At 45.5% G+C, this 7,716-nt stretch overlaps 1 protein-coding gene across 2 annotated transcripts in view; it reads right to left on the reverse strand.

Moving 5' to 3' along the window:
* Positions 1-7,123, reverse strand: part of Marchf2 (membrane associated ring-CH-type finger 2) — a 37,271-nt gene extending 30,148 nt beyond the window's left edge. For both annotated transcript variants that reach the window (XM_041669963.1, XM_041669964.1), the window contains exon 1: positions 6,989-7,123. The gene's annotated coding sequence lies outside the window, so the exon portion shown is untranslated. The remainder of the gene's footprint in view (positions 1-6,988) is intronic.
* Positions 7,124-7,716: the final 593 nt, after the last annotated feature.

The raw sequence follows: 7,716 nt of genomic DNA on the forward strand, positions 1-7,716 counted from the left end.
CGCACACGCACATGCACACACACACACACACACACACGCACACACACACACACAATGTAATAAATCTTTAAAAGGAACATCAGCAAAAATGGATGAAACACTGGATACTAAGGTGGGTTTGTGATAGTTGGTAGTGTTCTTATGTAGCATGCACAGAGCGCTAGCTTGGCTCCCCATGGCCTTATAAAACTGAGTATGGGCCAGGAGGTAGGGGCGCACACCTTTAATCCCAGAATTTGGGAGGGGAGGCAGGTGGCTCTCTGTGAGTTCAAGGACAGCCTGGTCTACAGAGCTAGTTCCAGGACAGGCTCCAAAGCTACAGAGAAACCCTGTCTCAAAAAAATAAAAACAAAACAACAAACAAAACGAAAAAGAAATAGAAAAAAACTGAGTATGGAGGTACACACTTGTCACCTAGCACTCAGGGTGTGCAAGCAGAATTAGAAGGTCAAGGTCATTCTCAGCTATATACAGACTGAGTTTGAGTCCAGTGTGGGCTACAGGAGACCCCATCTCAAAAATAAACAATACACACAATATTAGACTGCCAAGCTATCTTCAAACAAGTGTCCCCCACAAAGGTCGCCCCCTGGCACGCGGTCCTCTGTGACCGCAGCTGGTTCTGCTGCACTCACGTCTCCCTCCCCACTCTGAAACAGACTGGAAGAATCAGCTGCATGAGCCCCAGAGGCTAGCCTGCCCTCAGAGGAAAACAGTTCTAGGGCCAGTCATCAGGTCTGCACAACAAAACTACAAGCCCAGTAATTAGTCTCACTGATGGAAGAAGAGGCCAAAGTTCAGAAGGTTACAAGGCTAGCAAGAGACAGAGCCAGGATTTGAATTTAAACTGTAGAGTGAGTTGTCTGGTCTTCTTCTTTTTTGTTGTGGCTGACTTGTTTAATTTTATTTATTAATTTATTAATTGTTTTATTAATTTTATTTTACATGTATGACTTTTGGCCTGCATGCACGTAAGTACACTATGTGTGTCCAGTAGGTGCTTGAAGAGGAGAGGGAACTGAATTCCCTAGAACTGGAGCTACAGATTGCTCTTAGCCACCATGAAGGCCCTGGGAACTTATCCCATGTCCTCTGCAAGAGCAGCAAGGGTTCTTTTTTTGTTTTTGTTGTTTGAGGGTTTTGTTGTTGTTGTTGTTGTTGTTGTTGTTTTTCGAGACAGGGTTTCTCTGTGGCTTTGGAGCCTGTCCTGGAACTTGCTCTGTAGACCAGGCTGGTCTCGAACTCACAGAGATCTGCCTGCCTCTGCCTCCCGAGTGCTGGGATTAAAGGCGTGCACCACCATTGCCTGGCTTTGTTTGAGTTTTTTGTTTGTTTTTTGAGACAGGGTTTCTCTCTGTAACAGTTCTGGAACTCCCTCTGTAGACCAGGCTAGCCTCGAACTCACAGACATCAGCTTGCCTCTGACTCATGAGTGCTAGGATTAAAGGTCTGAATCATATCGTTCAGTTTAGCAAGTATTTTTAACCAACTCTCCAAACCCCCAGTTTTTGTTCTTTTGTTTTGCTTTGGAGACAGCGTTTCATTACATAGCACACACTGGCCTTGAATTTCTGGTGATTTTCCTGCCTCAGCCTCCGGTGTGCTGGGATGACAGGCATGCATCGTCACACTCAGATTGTGAGTCAACAGGAGAATGAGTAAAGGTTTACTTCAGGAGTGAGGACCTTACCCGTGGTCACATCTCTGAGTCCTGATGGAGGAAGGTCATTGGTTAAATAAAAAGAAACTGCTTGGCCCTCATTGGTTAGAAGATAGGAGGGAGGAGTAACAGAACAGAATGCTGGGAGGAAGAGGAAGTGAGCTCAGACTCCACAGCTCTCCTCTCGGGAGCAGACACCTCAGAGAGATGCCATGCTCCCAACTCCCAGGCAGATGCACGCAATGAAGCTCCAACCCAGGATGGACATAGGCTAGAATCTTCCCGGTAAGCGCACCTAGGGGCGCTACACAGATGATTAGAAATGGGCTAAATTAATATGTGAGAATTAGCCTAGAAGAGGCTAGATAGAAATGGGCCAAGCAGTGATTAAATGAATACAGTTTTTGTGTTGTTATTTCGGGCATAAGCTAGCCAGGCAGCCGGGGTGCTGGGGACGCAGCCCCGCCACTCCTATTTCAACAAATGGCGCCCGACGTGATGGACTAAACCCACTTAAAAAACCTGAGAAGGCTTAAAAATAAGGTAGAGAGAGTTTATCACAGATTTTTGCTGTTTGTTGGTGGCGTGCTATAGAGAGATTTCCTGATTCGGCAACAGCAGCAGAAAAAACGCTGTGTCATTTTAAAGCGCAGCTTCTTGGGGCTGTGCTGCCAGCGTGAACTCTGGCTTTAAAGCATTTGTGGCACTCTGCTTGCTAGAGGCAAGCAAGTGCTCTCATCTAAGAGAAGCTTCCTGACTCAGCTTTAGCTGCAAAACCCTGCAGCTCATTAAGAGGTCCTGCCACGAAACACTTAAATGGTGTTGACAAAAAGCTGAACCTGAACGCATGCTTTTCGGTTTTCAGCCATAGCAGGAAAAAAGCTGCACCGTTTAAAAATGCCAGCTTTCTGGGCAAACTCTGACTCTTTTATGCAGGTGGTTCGTGCGGTTTGCAAGCACAGGCTGCTGAAGCTCGCTTGCTGGCAGGGACCTTGAAATGCCATAGAGTTGTGGCAGTAAACATGGCTACAGCCAGTACCTAAGCCATGAGGCTGGAAAGCTAAGGAATGGGCTGGATCCAGCCGTCAAAGCCACGGCTTTAGTCCTACTGAGATTGCTTGGTAAATTAAAGACTCATGTGGTCAGAAAAAGAGAGATATACAGTAAAGAGAGATTCAAAGACAGAGAAAATTTCTGAATGTTTTAAAGTGTGTTAAAAATATATGCAGACTAAATGTTGAAGTTCTTAAAGTAAAAAACAAAAAGAGGAAGAGAGTTGTTGTGTGTGGTACACACCTTTAATCCCAACACTTGGGAGGCAGAGGGAGATTGACCTCTGTGACTTCGAGGTGTGGTAGCACATGCCTTTAATCCCAGTGCCTAGAAGGCAGAGACAAACAGTTCTCTGTGAGTTCAAGGTGTGGTAGCATACACCTTTAATCCCAATGCCTGGGAGGCAGAGACAGGCAGATCTCTGAGAGTTCAAGGACAGCCTGGTCTACAGAGTTACTTCAGGTCAAAGATACAGAGAACCTGTTTCAAAAAGCAAAAAGTTAAAAGTAAAAATAAACAAAATAGAGGTTAAAATAAAGCGCACAAAGATGGAAAATACACAGAGAATTTTGATACTGTATGCTATTATGCTCTCTTTGAATTATTTGAATGCTGAGGAAAGAGCAACAGCTGCTGAAAGATATTTATTTATAAATGCTTCTGAACTAATCCAACATAGATATTTTGATGCCTTGACTCTGAAATTTGGATCTAAGGACATGATGCTTTGGAAAGGAGTTTCTTATTTTGTTTTCACAGAGGATGAGACGCTGTTCATTTCTTCTATTCCGATTTGGTATGATGGACCACGCCCTCCTGAAGGGTTGGTGTGAACATCTTCAGAAAATTGCTTCGCTCAACTGCCAACTGAGATGAAACTAGCACACAGGTTATACCATGAAAGACCTAATTAGTGACGCCCCCATTCAGCAGGAAGCAGTTTGGAGAGAAATAACTGCGCCCATATTCCCAAAAAATGTTTATAAATGTACTCTTACGTTTAAAGGGGGATATGATATAGATATGAATAATTTGTATTAGTATAGATTTTGCTTTATTGAAAGAGATTTAAGGTCAATTTTGTTATATGTATTTCTGATATTGATTAAGGTATTGTGATTGTGTAGTTCACTTAAAAATGTAATGTATATAGGTTGTTAATAGATAATCATAATAGTCAAGTTTGTAGTCATGTTAGTTAAGATTTTCTAGATGTGCATAGATATATTTTAGATAGTCATTCTTCATATCTTTCAAAGATTATAGAATATGGCATTTTAAATGTTTTAATAACTTAGGACTTTTCATGACAATGAGACACTCTGCTCCTGGCAGCACCAATCTACTTCAAGAGGAAGATGGGCATCGAAGAGGCTCGTTATGGAGTTTGATAGCCATTTGGGCAAGAAACTGCTCTTGCCTGGACTATTGCATAAACTGGACACAGAGAACCCACAGAGAGAGGACTACTGAACTAGCCTAAGGTGAGATGATCTTTCGGGGTTCCTGATTCATGAAAGAGTCTGCGAGACATTCTGCAGGACACAACAGATAGTGATTGAACTGACTTTGAATTTTCCTGCTTTATGGAAATGTCTGCTGGATAGCATGGGCCTGAAGGCTGAAGATGGATGCCCCAACGGTACAGAGGAACTTTGGGTGACTGTCCAGGCAGCGAGATGTCTCTGTCATTTCTAGAGTTTTAAAAGTTGCTTTTTTCTTGTTTGCTTAGGTAGTACTGTATCTTTCTGGAGTCTTTGATGGAGTTAAGAATAGTTAGTTATAGTTATAGTTTTCCTTAGTTATGATAAAGATTATTGTAACTTTTACTTGATAACTGTTTTGTTATATATAATTTTGCTATGTTAAAGTTAAAGCCTTTTTTTTTTTTGTTTAAACCGAAAAAGGGGAAATGATGGAGGAAGGTCATTGGTTAAATAAAAAGAAACTGCTTGGCCCTCATTGGTTAGAAGATAGGAGGGAGGAGTAACAGAACAGAATGCTGGGAGGAAGAGGAAGTGAGCTCAGACTCCACAGCTCTCCTCTCGGGAGCAGACACCTCAGAGAGACGCCATGCTCCCAACTCCCAGGCAGACGCACGCAATGAAGCTCCAACCCAGGATGGACATAGGCTAGAATCTTCCCGGTAAGCGCACCTAGGGGCGCTACACAGATGATTAGAAATGGGCTAAATTAATATGTGAGAATTAGCCTAGAAGAGGCTAGATAGAAATGGGCCAAGCAGTGATTAAATGAATACAGTTTTTGTGTTGTTATTTCGGGCATAAGCTAGCCAGGCAGCCGGGGTGCTGGGGACGCAGCCCCGCCACTCCTATTTCAACAGAGTCCCGCATCCATGTGTAATGACAGAGACTGAACCCAGAATATCACATATGTTAAATAAGTCTCTGAGCTACACTGCAGCATCTCTCTCCAGCTAGAGGCTCACAGACTCACTCTCTGGCGCTGTGCCTGGCTGCACGCACTTGCAGCGGCCCTCCTGCTCATTCTCCTCAGTGCCTGCACTGAATGCAGGCACGTGCCACCATGCCCAGCTTCCAGGGCTTTCTTTGAATTTTTTTTTAAATTTTATTTTAAAGACTGGTGAGATGGCTCCTTGGGTAAAGGTGCTTGCCACCACCAAGTCTGATGAGCTGAGTTTAATCCCTGGAACCCACATGGTAGGAAAGGAGAAAAAGTTGACTCTCAAAAGTTGTCTTGTGATCTCTACATGAGCTGTGGCGAATGAGGGCTCGCAAACTCATATATAAACAAAACAGATAAATGAACAAATGTTTTGAAGTATCATGGGGCTTGTGAGATGGGTCTGCAGTTGAAAGCACTTACTGCCCTTGCAGAGGACAAGTTTGGTTTTGGTTTCCAGAACCGACATGGTGGCTCACAACTGTAATTCCAGTTCCAGGATCTAACACCCTCTTCTGGCCTCTGAGGGCCCTTACATAATAGACATAAATTCATAAAGGGACATATACATAAATTTAAAAAACGGCTAGGCATTGTGGCACTTACAATTAGTCCCGGCACTTGGGGGGCATAGGCAGTTGGATTTCTGTGAATTCAAAGCTAACCTGGTCTCCATATAGAGTTCCAGAACAAGGCTACATAGTGAGTCCGTGTCTCAAAAATAAGATAAAAATTAAAAACAAGTTTTTCAAAAAAGCACTAAACAAAACCATGGCTTACTAAGTAACCCAGTCAGGCCTTGAACTCTTCCTGCCTCAGCCTCCAAAGTACCTGAGAAAACTGACCTGTGCCACCATGGGCCATGACCTAGGCACCTTATCCTGGCTCTGTCACTGATGTTGTATGTCATGATTCAAATTAATTTGTTTTTCTGGCCCCATCTCTCTCTTTTTTTATTTTGGTGTGTGTGTGTGTGTGCGTGTGTGTGTGTGTGTGTGTGTGTGTCAGTACTGAGGATTGAACCCAGGGCCGAGTACACGTTAGGCAAGTACTGAACTACATCCCCAGTCCAGAAACTAAGTTTAATCCCAGAACCACTGCATCTTGTTTACTGTATGGCCTGGGGCCACAGCCCTGACTTCACTGAGCCTCAATTTGCTCATTGGACGAGAGGAATTATTTTTAGTATTTTCACCCAGTATGTTTCCCACTAACCACATAAACTCTGACTACAGAGTTTTTAAAAACTGTTTTCGATTCTACTTATTTTGTGTGTGTTTGTGCACGTGCATGCGGGTATACTCATGCAAGGATGTGCCTATGGAGTTCGAACAACAACTTTCTGGAATCAGTTTTTTCTTTGACCGTGAGACCTCGAGGCAGAACTCAGGCAAGCACCTTGACCAGCTGAGCCATCTTGGCAGTCCCTGACTAGCGTTTGAAAAACATTTTCAGTACAGCGCACTCTGAGTAGCTTTTTGTGAAGTGCCCAACTCTTTATCATGTTAATTATTATCCAGACAGAATCCTTAGTGACTTTAGCCACTTATTGACCACCTACTGTATGCCAGGCGCTTTCCTCATCAGCCATCTCCTAAATCAGATTGGTTCTGAGATGACCCACTTTTCACAGATGGGGAAACCGAGGCTCACGGAGGTTCTTACTGCGTGCCGAGACACCGAGATCTCTCACCAACCTCGTAATGAAAACTGAGGTGCCTGCGTCCTGAGCAGGACTGAGGCCAAGAGTACATACCTAGCTGTCCCACCCGACTACTGAGCCGGGGCCTCGAACCCGGGATCAGTGGACCCGCCTGCATACTCGGGCCTGACCCGCTGTTCCGTGCCTACCTGATTCGCGGCCGGGCCGGGCGACCGCGCAGGCCCCTCGGTTCTCCCTGGCCCGGGTCCCGGCCCGGCCCGGCCAGTCAGCAGCTGCTTGCTCCGCTCCGGCCGGCACCTGCGTCCGGGCACCGCCCGCCGAGCGGACAGCATGGCGAACCAATAGAAACCGCCTCTCAGCCACATCTGCCTATCAGAGCTCACGTCCCGCCCAGGAGGTGGGGCCTGTAGCTACGGGGACGTCCTGGGCGCTCCAGGCCCAGCGGCGCCGCAGCTTCTGACTCCGCCCCTGCCGCGTCCTGGCTCCGCCCCCAGAATGGGTCCCGCCTCATCCCGACTCCTCCCCATCACAAGCTAGGGCTGTAGATTTGCTGCCTGCGCCTGCTGCAGAACAAAGGCGCGCTTAAGTAAACAACGCCGCGGCAGACCTGAACTTGACTGTTGCCAAGTGACTGCTTTACGCTTTTTTTTCCCGTCTTTTTTGAAGATTTGTATGAACCAGGCTAGTCTCGAAAGCATTTTGTAGCGGAGCATGACCTTGAACCTCTCTGATCCTCTGTCCTCCACCTCTCCAGAGCTATGGAGCGCTAGAATTGAATCAAGGGTTTCATGTTTACTGGACATTCATCCTTATCACACCCAATCCTAGGGTAAGGGGAGACGGTATGGTCACAGAACCAGCCCAGAAGGATTAGGGTGTTGTGGAGGAGACTAAAACCCACATCTTTAGTCCCTAA

The sequence above is a fragment of the Microtus oregoni genome, unplaced genomic scaffold (genome assembly GCF_018167655.1).
Source record: "Microtus oregoni isolate MIOR12 unplaced genomic scaffold, Mior012 000019F_ref0000042, whole genome shotgun sequence".
Lineage (NCBI taxonomy): Eukaryota > Metazoa > Chordata > Mammalia > Rodentia > Cricetidae > Microtus > Microtus oregoni.